Source organism: Euprymna scolopes, chromosome 17 (assembly GCF_053919585.1).
Source record: "Euprymna scolopes isolate OS-2025 chromosome 17, ASM5391958v1, whole genome shotgun sequence".
Lineage (NCBI taxonomy): Eukaryota > Metazoa > Mollusca > Cephalopoda > Sepiida > Sepiolidae > Euprymna > Euprymna scolopes.
The window spans coordinates 14,811,180-14,828,619 of record NC_136498.1 but is presented as its reverse complement, the minus strand read 5'-3'; the positions used below and the strand labels follow the sequence as shown (position 1 = coordinate 14,828,619).

Genomic DNA, 17,440 nt, shown 5'->3' with positions numbered 1-17,440 from the left:
TTTGGGGTTTAATGTTAAGAAATACTTGTTATATCTAGTCAATGTTGATTGGAAATCTTTCATTTTTTTTTTAATCTGTTTTTCTATTTGTCTATTTCTATCTAGTTTTCTATCTCATATATATATATTATACACACACTAGAAGGGCACCCAGCATTGCCCAGTCATAAAATATGCTTAATTTCATATCTTGATAAATGCAGATTTCGTATTTATTATATCGGACCCAATATATAGTAATGATTTAAAAAGTTTAAAAATAAAATAAAATAAAAAATAAACAAGATGGGCCAAGATTTTTTTTTTCTGTTATGAAAGTGTAGTATCTGTTTCGGCAGATACTGCAATCAAAGACCATATGTGGACGCAACCCCACATTTCAGACCATTGCTCTTGAGCAATCAGTTTTGGTCAATGTAGGGGAAACCTTTCATACCAATTGTCACTATACAGTTCTCTCTCGGGGGAACTGGTGCCCCTCCCCTCACTCTCCACATTAAAACACGGCCTTGTGCCTAATTTGCTCAGTGGGGAAGCAAAAACATAACTAAATAAATAAAAAGAGCTTGCTTTTTTTCTGTTGTTCTTGGCCTATGGGCCCAAAAGTATAGTATCTGTCATGATGCTATTCTTAAGTTAATTTGTCATTGGAGGAGAAACCCTCTATACTGAGACAATTATTATTTTTAGTCCTTACCAGAATGTCCCTTTTGGCCTTCTTTTGGAGAGCTGGTTTTCCCCCCCACATTAAAAACGATCTTGTGTCACATTTTGCTTTAGTGGGGAAGCAATTAAATATCAATAAATAGAAAAAAGGGTTTTAATATGAATATCAATATCCAAAAAAATAAAAATATAGGAGTATATATATATATATATATAAGTGGTGGGAGATTAATCGGAATCGTTAATCGTAAGAATCGTGTATATTGGAAGGAATTGCATCGTTAAAAAATACCTTAGATTTACGATTCTTTCATTACGATTCTCTTATATTTTAAGTTGAACTGTTTGTTTGAAGTGAGATTAATGCTGTTAAAAATTTATGATAAAACATAGAACTTTTCATAACATATTTAACTAGCGGGACTACCCGGCGTTGCTCGGGATCATATAAACAATGAGAAAATCTAATTTGATTTTGAATCTATTAGTTAATATTAGTAGAGAGGAATTTTTAATGGCTATGTAGTATTTGGTATTTCGAGCATTAAGTAGTTGCCATCTGATAATGACCTTTGGTTTAAAAAAGATCCCCTGAAAATATGAAGAGTAGCATTGTAAATGACAATGTTTTCAAATGTTTTTATTTCATCACAGCCTCCTTATATTAACAGAAGAAAGTCAGCAAATCCATTCACATTTCGTATGCATGGTTTACATTTTGAAATGGAGTAATTATGATCTTCATCGGTAAATATATGAAATCAGTCATAGTTTGATTTGTTCCAAATCGATATTCGTGAAAAGTTAACATTTTACATTTCTTAAATGCGATAATCATGATGGTATAATTAATTTGACCGGAAAATAAATGTCTAGCTGGTGGTCCCCCCCAAAAAAAAAAAAATTTTTTAAAATAACAATGTTAAACTTGAAAACTGTGGATCCCCGCCCTCCCAAAAAAGAAAAGAAAATAACGATGTTAAATGTTCCAGAACGCTCGGAAAAATGTAAACAGAAAAAAGAAAAATCGAACGTAACGAAACGAAATAAAACAGAAATTAATTAGTAAATGGTATAAAAAAGAAAAGAAAATGGAAAAAATACCGACGTCAAACTTTTCAGAAAGATCGAAAAAATGTAAACAGAAAAAAAGAAAAATCTGAGGGAACGAAACGAAATAAAACGGAAATGATTTAATCTATGGTTCAAAAAAAAAAAAAAAAAAAAAAAATGGAAAGAATCTGTTGGTATATATATTTCTTAGTGTAAAAACTGAACAACGTAAAAGTAATCTATATATGTGTCTTATTGTAAAAATGTGAACAACGTAAAACTAAGCGTGGTTTAGGTGTAAATTTGATATTTTAGATTACGAAATGCGATAATTACTATGGTATAATTATTTTGACCGGAAAAGTAATATCTAACTGTGGGAGCAGAAATGAAAAAAAAAAAAAAAAAAAAAAAAAAAAAAAAAAAAAAAAAAAAAAAAAGATAATAACGATGTCAAACTTACCAGAAAGTTCGTCAGAACGTAAACAGTAAAAAGAAAAATCGAACTGAACGAAACCAAATAAAACAGAAATAAATATATAAAAATAACGATGTCAAACTTTCCAGAAAGATAAGAAAAGTGTAAAAAAAATAGAACGGAACGAAACGAAATGTAACGGAAATCATGTAATTTATGGTTTATAAAAAAACAAATAAAAATATAATGGAAAGAATCTGTTTGTAATTTGTGTGTAATAGTGTAAAAATATGTAAAACGTGTAAGTAATGTATTTATCTTTCCTAGTGTATAAATGTGAACAACGTATAAAGTAAGAATGGTGCGTTTTCCCCAATAGGAAGCAGTTCAGGTTTTGTAAATGGTGGGCGTCCGTAGAACTTCCTCGTGAATGATCAAGCAGCGGTGTAAATGGAGAGCAGGAAAAGGAGGAATTTAATAGAGAGAAAAGATTTTAAAACGTCCATTTAATCTAACCGATTTTGACAGTAGACTCTCACCAGAACAAATATAGGAATGGACGATTATCAAGCAAGTGTAGAGGTAATATGCCTATAGCACACCTCAGATAATATGCCACAGCTTGTGCATATCACATCTGCATGACCTCCCTAAACACATACTTAAATCATTCGTTGACATCTATGCTGATGACACGACCATATACGACAACACATCAAAGGCTGTAAATGACAAAGTTCTCTCTGATTCTCTCTCCTCTGATCTCGAGCGCGTGGTTCAGTGGGAGAAGATGTGGCTGGTTACCTTTAATGCATCCAAAACCAAACTCCTATCCTTACATCATCAACGCTCTGATCCCCATCTGGCATCAATTGTGATGGATGGCTCTCATCTGGGAGAGGCCCCGTGTTTTGACAAGCTTCTGGGTTTGACCTTTACTCCTGATCTAAAATGGAACACGTACATCAAGTCTGTTGCCAAGGTCGCTGGAAAGATGGTGGGATTCTTCTACCGCTCCAGAAGATATCTCACTACTGATGCAATTCTATATCTATATAAAAGCCAAGTACGTCCAAGGATGGAATACTGCTGCCATATCTGGGCAGGAGCTGCTAAAAACAGCCTATCCTGCCTTGACAGTATAAAATAGACTTTGTGGCTTAGTGGGAGATGCCCTTTTCTCTACCCTGCAACCTCTCTCCCACAGAAGAGACGTTGTGAGCCTATCCTTGTTTTATCGTTATTTCCATAGCAGGTGCTCGTCTGAACTCCAATCTCTGGTCCCCCCCTCGCCAATCTTTCACGAAAAACACCCGTCTAGCTGAATCCACTGTGAAAAATTTCCCCCACTCTATATCTGTGCCTAAATCAAAACGCGGATTCCATGAACAAAGCTTCTTTCTTAGAAGTGCACGCCTATGGAACTCTGTTCCGTCTGCCTGCTTCCCACCGGACTACAACTTGGATGTCTTCAAGTCCAATGTTAACAAATTCCTAATGAACCGCCCCCTTAAGTAAACACTTCATCAAATCTCCACACTAACGTAATGTACTTGCAATAACCCTTATCCCTGAGTGGCTTCCGGGCCTTGATAAGTGGTGATCACTGTGTAAAAAAAAAAGAATAGAAGAAAGATATAGATAGAATAGAAGAAAGATATAGACAGAATAGAAGAAAGATATAGATAGATAGATAGATAGATAGATAGATAGATAGATAGATAGATAGAAGAAAGATACAGATAGATAGATAGATAGAAGAAAGATACAGATAGATAGAAGAAAGATACAGATAGATAGATAGATAGAAGAAAGATACAGATAGATAGATAGATAGAAGAAAGATACAGATAGATAGATAGATAGAAGAAAGATATAGATAGATAGATAGAAGAAAGATACAGATAGATAGATAGATAGAAGAAAGATACAGATAGATAGATAGATAGAAGAAAGATACAGATAGATAGATAGATAGAAGAAAGATACAGATAGATAGATAGATAGATAGAAGAAAGATACAGATAGATAGATAGATAGAAGAAAGATACAGATAGATAGATAGATAGATAGATAGAAGAAAGATACAGATAGATAGATAGATAGAAGAAAGATACAGATAGATAGATAGATAGAAGAAAGATACAGATAGATAGATAGATAGAGATAGATAGATAGATAGATAGATAGATAGATAGATAGAGATAGATAGATAGATAGAAGAAAGACAGATAGATGGAAGAAAGATAGAATAGAAGAAGATAGAAGATAGATAGAAAAAAAAACGAGAAGATATGATATACAAGAATTTTATAAACTGCTTTAAAGGTAATCTTCATTTATCTTAATGAGTTTTCTTATTCTGTCACATACATAGGCGCTGTCTGTTTTGAAACTTCGAGGCCCATGATTAGTTATGTTTGCACTGTTGCGAAACTTTAGAGGCTGTGAGGTAACATTGTTTTCATTTGTGAACGAAGCTTATTTATGCATAAAACAGCCTAACTACGTCAAGTCCATGAAAAAGTTCAATACTTAACCCTTAGAGAAAAAAGATTTTACAGTGCTCTTTTGCGAGTAAATCATGTTAAAAATCAGTGGTTTTCCCAACTGTTGACTTTTAAAAATAAAAAAAAATAAAAAATAATAATTAAAAAAAGGGAGGCGCTTATCTTTTAGTAAGTTTTTTTTTTTTTCTTCCATTAGTAAATGAATTAAAAATCTCCTTAATAAATGAAAAATGTCTTGTCAACCTTTATACTTTTTAAAGATAAAACAAGCAAAGTCAAAATATGTAAACAATAAAAGGTTTAATAAAACAATACTTTCTATTTTCTGAACGAAGGCTGTTTCAGGAAATATTTCTAAAACTAAAGTGAAACTGATCACGTGGTATCAGTTCGCAAAACTTTGACAGTCGATCAGCTTTCATTCAAAAACAAAAACGTTAGAAGTACCTTAAGATCTTTCGAAAACTACAAAAGAAAATCATTTTGCTATCTGTTAAATAAATGCGGTAAGAGAATTAAATTTTTTTTTCTTTTAGAAATTTACATTTCATTAAAATATTCTGCAAATGAAGCAATTAAACATTTCTTTTGGATTTCTTTGCACAACAAAAAAATGTGAAAAATTTATTAAAAAAGGAAAAAAGTCTAACTGTTTTTCTTTTTTTTTTTTTTTTTTCTTACATCCTTTCAACCGTAACTTTGCAAACTAATTAGTCACTCAAAACCGTTCAACTAAAGGATAGCAAGGGCTTGGTTGACATTCACCGATGTCTGATATCGCAGTCATGATGTAAGCATAGGTAAATGTTTCCCAACCCCTAACAAAAGATAAAAAGGTTGTCAGAAACAGCATTAAGGCGGGGGCGATTTCAACAGTTCAATAAATGACTTATTTAACAATAGAAATAAATAATTACCAAAAATTTAATTTTTTTATATAGAAATAAAAAGGTAAATTAAGGCATTAAATAAGAATAAACAATTAAGGACGATAAGTATATAATTATATAATAAAAATAAATATAGAAATAAACCATTTTTTTTAGATTTTAAAAAATAACATTATTATTATTAAAAATATTTTTTTAAAAGTCAAATAAATAGGATTAATGTGAGACGATTGAATATAAAAGACTAAAAATTTAATCAAAAATTAGTTATTTTTAAATTTCATTTTTTAGAAATAACAAATATATTCTAGAAAGTGGAATAAAAATCAGTTAGCGATTGAAGCTGCAAAACAAAATGTGAAATTTTAAAGAGTTATCAAAGATAACAAAAAATGAATATCAAAAGATAAAACATTATTCCCCTTGCAATTTGATGTTATTGTATTTTTGTTGAATTAATCATGACTTACTTTTTCTTTATATTTTTTTTTTATATATAAAATAACTCCTTAAATTGATTATTAATTTCATGGTGCATGTTTAATTCATGGTTAAAATATTTGTTTTGACTTTTATCTTCAATGAAAGAAATTTTACGAAAAAAATCAAATCGTTTTCAAAATTCCCTTAACTGTATTTCCACTTTTTCGCTGTACCAATTTTTTTTTTTTTTTTTTTTTTTGCTACACAAAAACTTTCGATTATATCATGGTATATTTCAAAACAACAATTCTACGGGAATCGGAATCGTACTTGGCATTTGAATCGTTAAACATTTTCCTGGAATCAGAAAAAATTTAGGAATCGTCCCAACACTAATATATATATATATATAATTGTGTATTGATATATGCATATACATACACATGTCACATACATACAGGATGAACAGCATTGTCTTATTACATATAGTTGTATGTACGTGATCTCAACATTTATTTAGAGATCACTTATACTTACAAATATATTTAATAAAACAATGGTGCCCACCTACTTTTGGCTCACCTCTCTCTCTTTCTCTCATTTCGTGTAAATGAGACTATATAGCGACAAAACGAAAGCGCCAACCTTTTTACTTGAAATCGCAACGTTGCGTGTTTACTTTGTTTTCACACGGCCATCAACAATGTTCATTGCTTCTTTAATTCATTCTTTAACACTTTTTCCCCAGAGGAGACATAGATCATCAATTAATAATCATCTATATCACATGATATTACGTTGTGTTCTCTAGGAGTTTCATCAACACTCCTACCACTTTCCCATCCGACATAGCAACCACTAAAAAAATTATGTATAAACCAGAACATTGTTAATTTTTGTTTTAATTGCCAAAATTCAACATTGTTCAATTTTAATGAAATTATCAACGTTTATTTAATAAATTATATATTTGGTGCTTGTCCAGTGTTTTCTCAATATTAAAAAAAAATTCTGTTTAATTTACATACACGTGATGGAACAAAAATATATTCCAAAAATCAAATTCATCAAGTAGTTTTATTTATAAATAAAAAAAAATCAAATTTTATGGCTGAAAGCAAAGCAACTGTTTCACGACGCTTTTTATTTTATTTATTTTTTTTTTTACATGGAGATCACCACTTATCAAGGCCAGGAGGCCACTCGGGGATAAGGGTTATTGCGTGTACAGTAATCAATGAGATAGTATTGTAGTAATCATTAGTATTGGAGATTTGATAGAGTGTCTTACTTAAGGGGACGGTTTGTCAGGAATTTGTTTATGTTGGATTTGAAGACATCCAAGTTGTAGTCAGGTTGGAAACAGGCAAACGGAAGAGAGTTCCACAGTCGTGCACTTCTGAGAAAGAAGCTTTGTTCATGGAATCTATGTTTGTATTTAGGCACAGATAAAGAGTGGGGAAAAATATTGACAGTAGTTTCAGCCAGACGGGTGTTTCATGAAAGATTGGTGAAGGGGGGGGGGACGAAAGATTGGAGCTCATCCGAGCAGTTGCCATGGAAATAACGATAAAACAAAGACAAGTTCGCAACGTTTCTTCTGTGGGAGAGAGGCTGCAGGGAAGAGAAAAAAGGTAGATAACGCCAAATAATTCAAACTTGTGAGTTTTTTTTTTTGGGGGGGGGGTCTTGTAATACCTACAAAGTCCTATTAATCATTAAAGTAATTATTTTATTTATAAAAATAAAACTACCTGATCAATATACATGATTTTTGGAATACAATATTTTCTTATGAGTGTGTACATTATACAGATTTTTGTGAAGATTTTTATTCCCTATCCTACTTTTCTGATCACCCCAGGTAATCTCGCTATGTATATTAAAGATTTATTGAACACCGATAACAATTCGTTCCTATTTACTTGCCTCCCCACAGAAGCCAGCAGAACTCATCCTAGGCAGATTGAACCAGCTTGCTCCAAAGAAGTATCATGGGAATATCAAAGTGACAAGCAGTCGCTTGCATATCCCCATCGACAATGTTAGGTTTTTGCAGTTCTTGCAGGGAGGTGTCGAAATCCTACGTACAGTGCCTGATATTCTCAAATACTTACCCATCTGGTATTGACTAAGCTCCATGTTGCTTATCATGCACTCGATGTGACCCTTGTCAAAATTCATACTAGCTAACTTAATCACCATTGTCTCCAACATGTAACACAAGCCAAGGTCGATTTTTAATGTGGGTAAAGTCCAGCTTCCTAAAAAGGGGCACATACTGTATTGGAACAAAAATAAAAATTACCTCGGTCAAGAACTTGTTCTGATTTAGGACAGAATAGTTAACGTATAGCATCAGAAGATATACATTTTATACCTAGCCAATTTTTTTTTTTGTTTTTAGCAAGACAGTCACCACATATCAAGGCTTGAAGGCCACTCAAGGATAAGGGTTAATGAATGTAAGGTGATAGGGTAGTAATCGTTAATGGTGTAAGTTTGGTAGAGCTTGATTATTTAAGGGGACGATTCAACAAGAACTTGTTTACATTAGATTGAAGGCTACTGTATGGTAGTCGGCCGGGAAGCAAGCCAGTGGAACAGTGTTCCAAAGGTAGGCAGTTCTAGAAAAGAAGCTTTGTTCATGGAATATGCGTATAGGTTTAGGAACAGATAGAGAGTTGGGGGAAAATTGTTGATAGCGGTTGTAGCTAGTCGTGCTTTTGTGAAAGTTTGGTAAGGGGGGTAGTGTTTAAGGATCTTTCAACCATTATAGACCATCACGAGTAAAAGTTGTTTGTTTTTTTTCCTGAATCATTCAGTTTTGGGGGTTTTTTTTTTTGGTTTTTTTTTACAGGTTTCATTTTTGTGAAGGAGTTTTTAAAATTTGAACTTTGACTGTTCATATAGAGTGAATTATTTTGTTTGATTTTGAGATTTTGAGATACATTTTGTTTCTTTTAGTTTAAGATATTATTTGGGCCATTCTTTTAAAGAGAGTCTTTTTTGTTGGTGATGCTTTTACAATAGTTACACCAAGGATCATGTTTTTTGTAGTAAGTAACGCAGAATTTTGTTGCGTCTGTTTCTGCATATAAAATGCAAGTCTCATCTAACGTAGTTTTCATTCAGCATAACTTTTGAAAATTATGTAAACTTTATAACACTGTAGCTTTTATTTAACTGCTTACCGGAAGGTTAGGCACAAAGTCAAGATTGGATTTTAAAAAAAAAAGCATACAAGAGGACATACACTCTGACATAAAATGCCTGGGCAGCCCTGTTTTTCGCATTGTTAATATGCTTGAAATTTTGGAGCTAAGACTAATTTAAAAGCTAATAGAAAGTGCCAAATCATAAACACAACTCATTTATGTGCTAACTCCATGTTGGGGGGGGGGTTATATTTAAAAATTAATTTAAAAAATTAAAAGGAAAGAGAGACATACCAAGTTTGAAAAACGCATCTCTTTCCATCACATGTAAAATATGATACATTTTGTCTAGCGTAGTTTTTATACTTCATAATTTTTGAAAATGAGGTAAACTTTGTGTTCTTTGTAGTTTGTTAGCGTTTAACGACCTTTTTGTGAACTTTTTTCTTTCCTTTTCTTTTTTAGAGTGCGGAATGTGACTATTCATAATATGCGATTGATTTTTATTTGATCTTTGTTTTGTTTAAGATATTATTTGAGCCATTCTTTTGAAGAGCCTCTTTTGTTAATGACATTCTTTATAATTGTTACACCAAGGACCGTGTTTTTTGCAATTAATAAAGCAGAATTTTGCTACACACTCTTTCTGCCACATTTCTTGCCGAAAGAGAGAAAAAAAAAAGGTGTCACACCTAGAGTAAGAACATGCATGTGTGCATTCATTGCACAGACCATGATCGTTCCACGCGTTGTGCCAGTCTAAAGTCGTCATTTAATCCAGTCACTGCAGTTACAGAATTCTCCTTCCAAATAAAAACTACAACTCTAGTTTAAAAACAACTCACAAAAGTTTTTGTTTGGAAATAAAAATCATACTCGCTTTCCTAAGTTGAATAGCAGACTTGCAAAATGAGATATTTGCCTGACCAAATCGATTTCTAAGCCCAATTAGCACAATCCTTTAGCTAAAAGCTCCAAGGGTTCCTCTTAACCAGAGAAGCACATCAGCTCTTCTGGCTGTCAGCCCTTAGAAAAACAAACTGCCTTTATCCAACCCAGAGGATCAGCTCTAACTGCCTCCTCTTCTCATCTCCTGAAATCTCTTCATTGTTGACCGGAAATTTTAGATTTTGCTCTTTGTTAGTGGTCATTATTCAACCACCCAGAACATAACTACTCAGGATATCAACTAGATAACGGATAGGATTTATCTGGAGCCCTCTAGAAACATTATTTGGGTTGATCTCAGCATGATTTCCCATCTGAAAGATGAACTTATTTTAAACAAAGAAACATCTCCTGGGTGGCCGGATTCCAACCAGAGATATTTTCAAGTTTGTTTCCTCCCTCCCTTTTTCCTTTGACCGGACATCCATCATATATAACATCTGCCATTCGTATGCATCATGAAAACATGCAGCCTAGTACATGTTTACAAGACAAGTCAGAAGTTGTGAAGGACATTCCTTTATGGAATCCATCAGGCAGTAAAAGATCAGTTGGAAGGAAGAGCTATATCACCCAATTCATCAAAGACTCTGGATGTCATTTAGAGCAGTGCTTCTCAACCTTTTCTCTTCTTATGGTTCATTTTCAGCATCAAAAGAAATAGTAGGCCAACATAATTATTTCCCTTTAAAAATTAAACAAATATCTTTGTGGTTGAAACATAGTTTACACGTGACAGAAATTAATTCTATATTGTTTTCTTTTGAACTGCAAGGTCAATGAAGCTGGACTACAGTGATTTCATGAATCTATATAAGTAGAAAAACCATAGAATTTCAACCCCATGTATTTTCCATGGAGCTGATTCCAGGCTCAATGAAAGTTCCAAACCCACGTTGAGGGTCCGTGTTGATAAACACCGACCTAGAGGACCTGCCAAAAGCAGGGTCTGAAAGAGATGGTTGAAGGGAACAAACGAGGAAAATCTGATATTTCTCAATCTTATTGATTGACGTTGACACAGGGAATATTTCAGGAACTCTGGATTATACATAAACAAACGTGACAAGATGAGACTAGGCCTAGGACATGACTAGGACAACAGCATATTCTTTTCATTGTTTTGACTCTATATTCATTGATATCTTATATGCTTTTATATAGAGTGATTAACTGTGTCTGTTGAATATATACTCAAGAGTCAAAACAAAGAATATGCTGTTGTCATAGCCCTAGTGATGACTCCTCCAGATCAAGGCTATTATATGAAACGAACTGTAGTCTATGTATTTGCTATGTAAATAATTCAAATCAGTTTACAAAATAAGGAGAGTTTAAAATTGTTAATGGCTCACAAGATTTCATGTAGTCATGCTTTTAAACTATAACTAGCAGGCCGCCCGACGCTGCCCGGTCATAAAATATGCAAAAATATTATATTTTAATTCATGCAGATTTCTTATTATTATAGAATCAATTCTCTCTTAATTATTATCCAATACAAATAAAATAAAATCCTGTATTATTATTATCAACTTAACTCAGACGTTAATCTCAATGTTTCAATTGATGTAATCTTTGGCTTTCTTCAGGTGTGTTTCATTGGACTCTGAAATCTCCAGGGAATTTTGAATAAGGAGTAGACTGCTCTCGTTCTGTAAGCCATGATCTGGAAGAAACAAAGTAGTTTGTAATTGTATTCTTCATATTGCTTGTACTGAGGATTGAACCTTGAACCTCCAGAAGACAGTCACTTAGAACCGATTATTACTTAGCAATTATAATTGAAAAGAAAGGTTACAATTCTAGTATGAATTTTAGGAGCCTTAAACCTATTCCTGTTTTAAGTGTAGTTATACTAATAACTATTTTCATTATATTATTACAGAATCAATCCTTAACTTTATTATATTATAATTCTTAACTTTATTATATTATAATCCTTAACTTTATTATATTATAATCCTTAACTTTATTATATTATAATCCTTAACTTTATTATATTATAATCCTTAACTTTATTATATTATAATCCTTAACTTTATTATATTATAATCCTTAACTTTATTATATTATAATCCTTAACTTTATTATATTATAATCCTTAACTTTATTATATTATAATTCTTAACTTTATTATATTATAATTCTTAACTTTATTATATTATAATTCTTAATTTTATTATATTATAATTCTTAATTTTATTATATTATAATTCTTAACTTTATTATATTATAATCCTTAACTTTATTATATTATAATCCTTAACTTTATTATATTATAATTCTTAACTTTATTATATTATTACAAAATCAATTCTTAACTATTATCCAATGAAAATCAAATGAACTCCTTTATTATTTTAATTACTCTGACGTTTCAACTGATGTAACGTACGATCTTCTTTAGGTGTGTTGTATTTGGCTCTGAAATCTCCAGGGGATTTTGAATAGGAGTAGTTTGCTCTCATTCCGTCAGCCATGACCTGGTAGAAATAAACCATTTTTTTTTAATTGTATTCTTTATATTGCATGTACTGAGGATTGAACCCTCAACCTCCAGAAGATGGTCACTGAGAACTGATTATTACTTAGCAATTATATTTGGAAATAATTTCTTTCCCACGGACAATTCTAATATGAATTTTAGGAGTCTTAAACCTATTCTTATTTTATCCTGTCCCCCTCTCTTCGACGAACTTGGCATCTCCAAATAATAATTTTTTACTTTGTAAAAATACATAGCCACATAGAAACTCATGAGAAATATAATATAGGATATAGTGGAACTGTCTACCGTTTGCCTGCTTTCCAGGTGACTACAATATGGTTGTCTTCAAGTCCAATGTAAACAAGTTCTTGATGAGCTGTTCCCCTTAAGTAATCGAATTTACCAAATTTACACTTCTAACGATTACTATATTGTCCTTTTGACCACTGTACACTCTTTAACCCTTATCCTCGAGTGGCCTCTGGGCCTTGATAAGTGGAGATTCCCGTGTAAAAAAAAAACAGAGGAAAATCCAGCTAAAAAAAAAAAATGAATAAAACAGGCACTTCTGCAGTTTAACATGCCCAAGCAAATTTAGAAAACCATTCTTAACACGGTGAGGGGAGGGGAGGTTTTGTTAACTCTTCCGTTACATGGATGGAACGCTTCTAAAATGAAAACAATTTACTTGTGAGTGTTAAACCGCACTAGCGTCATAAAAAAATGGGACATTCTGGACTAGAATAAAAATAAAAATTGCCTCGGTCTAAAAGGTTGTCACTGACCGAAGACAGAAAAGATAAAGTGGCGATCACGCATATTAACCTACACGATCGTGGCCTACATAAATAGAAGGCCGTTTCGCTAATGTCGCGTGACTTGCTGACGTTGCAGAATAAAGTGCAATGGCCATGGTTAGACGATAATTACGAGGATAGTTATTTTCCGTTTCAATTCTTAAAGAAATTGGTCTAAAGGTGACTGTATTGTTTTCTTTTCCGATAAATAAAGAATTATTTTAGTGAAGTTTTATTTTTTAAGTGTATTTAATTATTAGTTTTAAAATATTTCTCGTAATAGTCGTCTATCGTCTAACTGTGATCATTGTACTTTATTCTGCTACGTCAGCAGATTACGTGACTTTAGTGGAACGGCTTTCTACTTACGTAGGCCACCTCTGAGCAGGTTAATATGCGTGATCGCCGATGAAGTGCAGCTGCAGCATCAGAACAGATGCTATACTCTGTTTCTCTACAAAAGGTCAAGAAAGTACAGAAATTTCTTCTCATCCAGAATGACTTTATTTTATTTTTTATTTAATTTTTTTATTTTGTAAGGGAGTTTTATTTTCCCTAGCTCTCTGCCCTAAGCCAGAGAGAAAATACGCTGATTATGAAACTGTAGTGTTAATTGTATTTTCTTTTATAAACGCAAAATGTAATCGGTCAGTCTGGAAGCGACATTTAGACGCAAAGTCTAACACAACGTACAACAAATGAACACAGTGGGCTTAAGACTTATAGTAGCCGTAGTAAAAAGGGAGATGCAGCATTCCTGAAACACGATGTATGTCAGCTCTTATATGTACACGTGATTAAAAAGTAGTTTATATTGAAGTTTTTAGCTTTAATATCGCTGACATTATCAAAACGTAATTTAAGTTTTATAACAATTTGGTTTCAATTATGAATTTAATGACGAAACCACTACTGTAATATTCTAACCTGATTATTATTACGATTTTGTTTGGTCATTAAATTATTAATTGAACCATATTGTTATTAAGCAGATCCAGGACAGATGTGGTTGGAGATTGCGTAGCACTTTACAATTACACGCACAGAGCTACCTTTACAGGGGGTATCCATTGTCTCTTGAGACTGAACGGAGGCATCGATAAGACTTCATAAAAATAAATTAAAAAAATATAAGTGTAAATCAAATACATCTGGTTTTGGAATGGTTGGTTAGTTCTTTCCCAATGCAAAAACTTGGACACCAGGGTCGGAAAGTGGGAATGAAAAGTCAGCGCCGCCGAGGAAGGGGCACTGACTGGCCTGCAAAGAGCGGGTGGGCCGCCTCGTCTGCATTCCCCGATGAAGGCGCCTCAGGCGATTAGCAATAAACTAACCTCTTCTCAAAGAAAGAAGGCAAAGCTTGGGAGGATAGACGTCTTAGAGTTGAACAGAACTAAACTCCCAACGCAAAAATCAATAGGGACAGGATCATTATTGGAATGAATGATCTCTGTTGATTTTGGGGGCCGGGGATAAAAATCCCTAGCCTGAAATGATAACTAATGATATAAAATATGTGTATGTATGTATGTATGGCATAATCATGTTGAAACACCGGTTCCCGTCAGATCACCGAAGTTAAGCAACGTTGAGCATGGCTAGTATCAGATGGGTGACCATACTGACCATTTGGGAATTCTATGTGCTGTGTGTGTACTGCTGTATATGCTTTCCACTCATCTCGGCATTGTCCTGAACCTCCACTTGCCACTGGTATTCAACAATGTCGACTCAGGAGAGGTGTGGTTGGAGATTGTGCAACTCTTGCCACAAAAATTTTCACGCGCAGGCACCCTTACAGTGGATATCCATAGTCTGTCAAGACTGAAGGAAGCCATTATGTGTGTGTGTGTGTGTGTGTGTGTGTGTGTGTGTATGTATGTATGTATGCATGCCAATAATGTACTCACTTTAGCTATTAGCGTTATCTGGACAATAATGTTCATTGTTCATCAATTTGAACATTTGCGAACATGGTTCTTCAATTACACTTGTCTTCTATATTCAAAGCTATTCCATTTTCGAAGAGTACACACCATATATATATATATATATATATACATACATACATACATTAAAAAAATCTGTCGGACGAATCCAATTCAAATATTTAGAGGAACTGAGAAAGCAAATAGCAAGTCAGACAACTCTCACTGTTCAATCTATTTCCATCATACATCTTTTTATGCCGATTTATGTTTCTTTCCTTTACATTAGAGTTTGAGACGTTTTTGTTTGTTTTGTTACTTCACCAATTTGGACATTATTCTAATTAATAAATATTAGTGCGAACACTGGCGAAGGATAATTTTTCCATCATTTTTGATGAAGAGTGTACACTCGTACAAGTTAGGCACACTCACCAGTTCATCACATAAGTGCATATAAAAAATGCATTTTTCCAACTTAAGATGAAGACTAAACAGCAGTTTTCTGAGAGAAGTTGGTACTTAACTTGTGCAATTTACGGATCATGTTGAAATAATAACGTTATTATTTTGAAAACCATTCTTAACATGAGGAGGGGGCGTTTTATAACTATTCTATGCTTCCACCTAAAAATTTAATTAAAAATATATATATATATATCGTGAAACTTGAATTTAACCTTAAAAATATTTAAAAATAGCGCGGTGGTAAAAGTGCACAGCAAATAAGCAAAGCATTGATTTTTTTTTTTTTTTTTTTTTTTTTTTTACTAAAAACACAATAGCAGTTATTCTACTTGATGAATGTTCATAATTTCTGGATATATTACTATTTTCGACATGACAAGTAAGCACCGCTGGTCTGGTCTTGCTAAAAACCACATATTTAAAAATTCGATCTGTAGACTTTTTCTTAATAAGCACTTTCGAACGCTTTCGGATACGATTTACGGAACAACCCGGAAATGACTGAAGAAGTTTACGATTTGAAAGCCCCGTCAGATGATACTCAAACATACGAATGCAAAATCAAAACGAAATTGGTACTTGTGCAGTTGAAGGACCGTGCTAAGATTTTCAATTTAAATTTAATTTTTACCTTTTTTTTGTGCTTATTTTTAAATAGTTTTTTCAAGTTAAATTTATGTCTCACGGTATCGATTTTTTTTTTATTATTAAATTGTTAGGTGGAAGCACAGAATAGTTACAAAACACCCTCCCCGTATTAAGAATGGCTTTCAAAACAGCGTTATTATTTCAGCACGGTAACAAAAGTGCATAAGTACAGTTTTTTTTTTGTTTTTGTTTTTTTTTTTACTAAATTGTTACGGTACAGAATAGTTAAAAAGCATGACACCCATCTCCCGATAACGTCATTATTTCAGTACGGTAAACTGCAAAGTTGATTCTAACCTTTAAGTGCGGAAAAAATGAAAAGTTGAGTATTTGTTTACATTGGTGAAGTCAACGCATTTCACGTGAAAACATTATATAGGGTAGTTTCGTTTAATGTCGGTTAGCGACAGCTCGGCCATTTTCGGTCTGTTCTGTAAATCAAAAACATTCGGATCGATATGGGTTCCCCTCTAAGCCCATAAAATGTTAAAGATCTGACTGGAGTTGCAATGGGATAAAGATGAGATTGGCCGAGTTAAGTCGAATTGTAACGGACACGTGTCTGTTAATGGCCCCTGGAGTAAATGTGGTATTATGGTGATTGATAATTCTAGTTAAGAAAGAGTAGGATAAACATTTTCAAGTCATGGTGACAAAGAGATGACCAACACTTGAATGGCCTTGTTTAATTTATTCAAATGTAATTTTGATACTTATGCAGTGCATATGCACTCATGTTACCGTGCTGAAGTAATAACGTTATTTACGAAGCCATTCTTAACATGGGGCGGGGAGGGTATTTTGTAATTATTCTGTACTTTCACCTAACAATTTAATTAAAAAAAAAAAGACATCGTAAAACTTGAATTTCACTTGAAAATACTATTTAAAAAAAATAAGCACCGTATTTTTATTTTTTCATTTTTTTTTTTTTCAAATAAATATAATTGCATATATAAATACAATATTGCAAAGACCCGCAAAGTGTAGTATCTATTCTGATACCAAACGTCACGTTTTTCTGTCCTCGATGAGAAATCCT

General features: G+C 32.9%; 1 protein-coding gene across 1 annotated transcript in view; it reads right to left on the bottom strand.

Moving 5' to 3' along the window:
• Positions 1-17,440, bottom strand: part of LOC145296678 (actin-1-like) — an 80,931-nt gene that overhangs the window by 61,862 nt on the left and 1,629 nt on the right. The gene's annotated exons all lie outside the window — the stretch shown is intronic.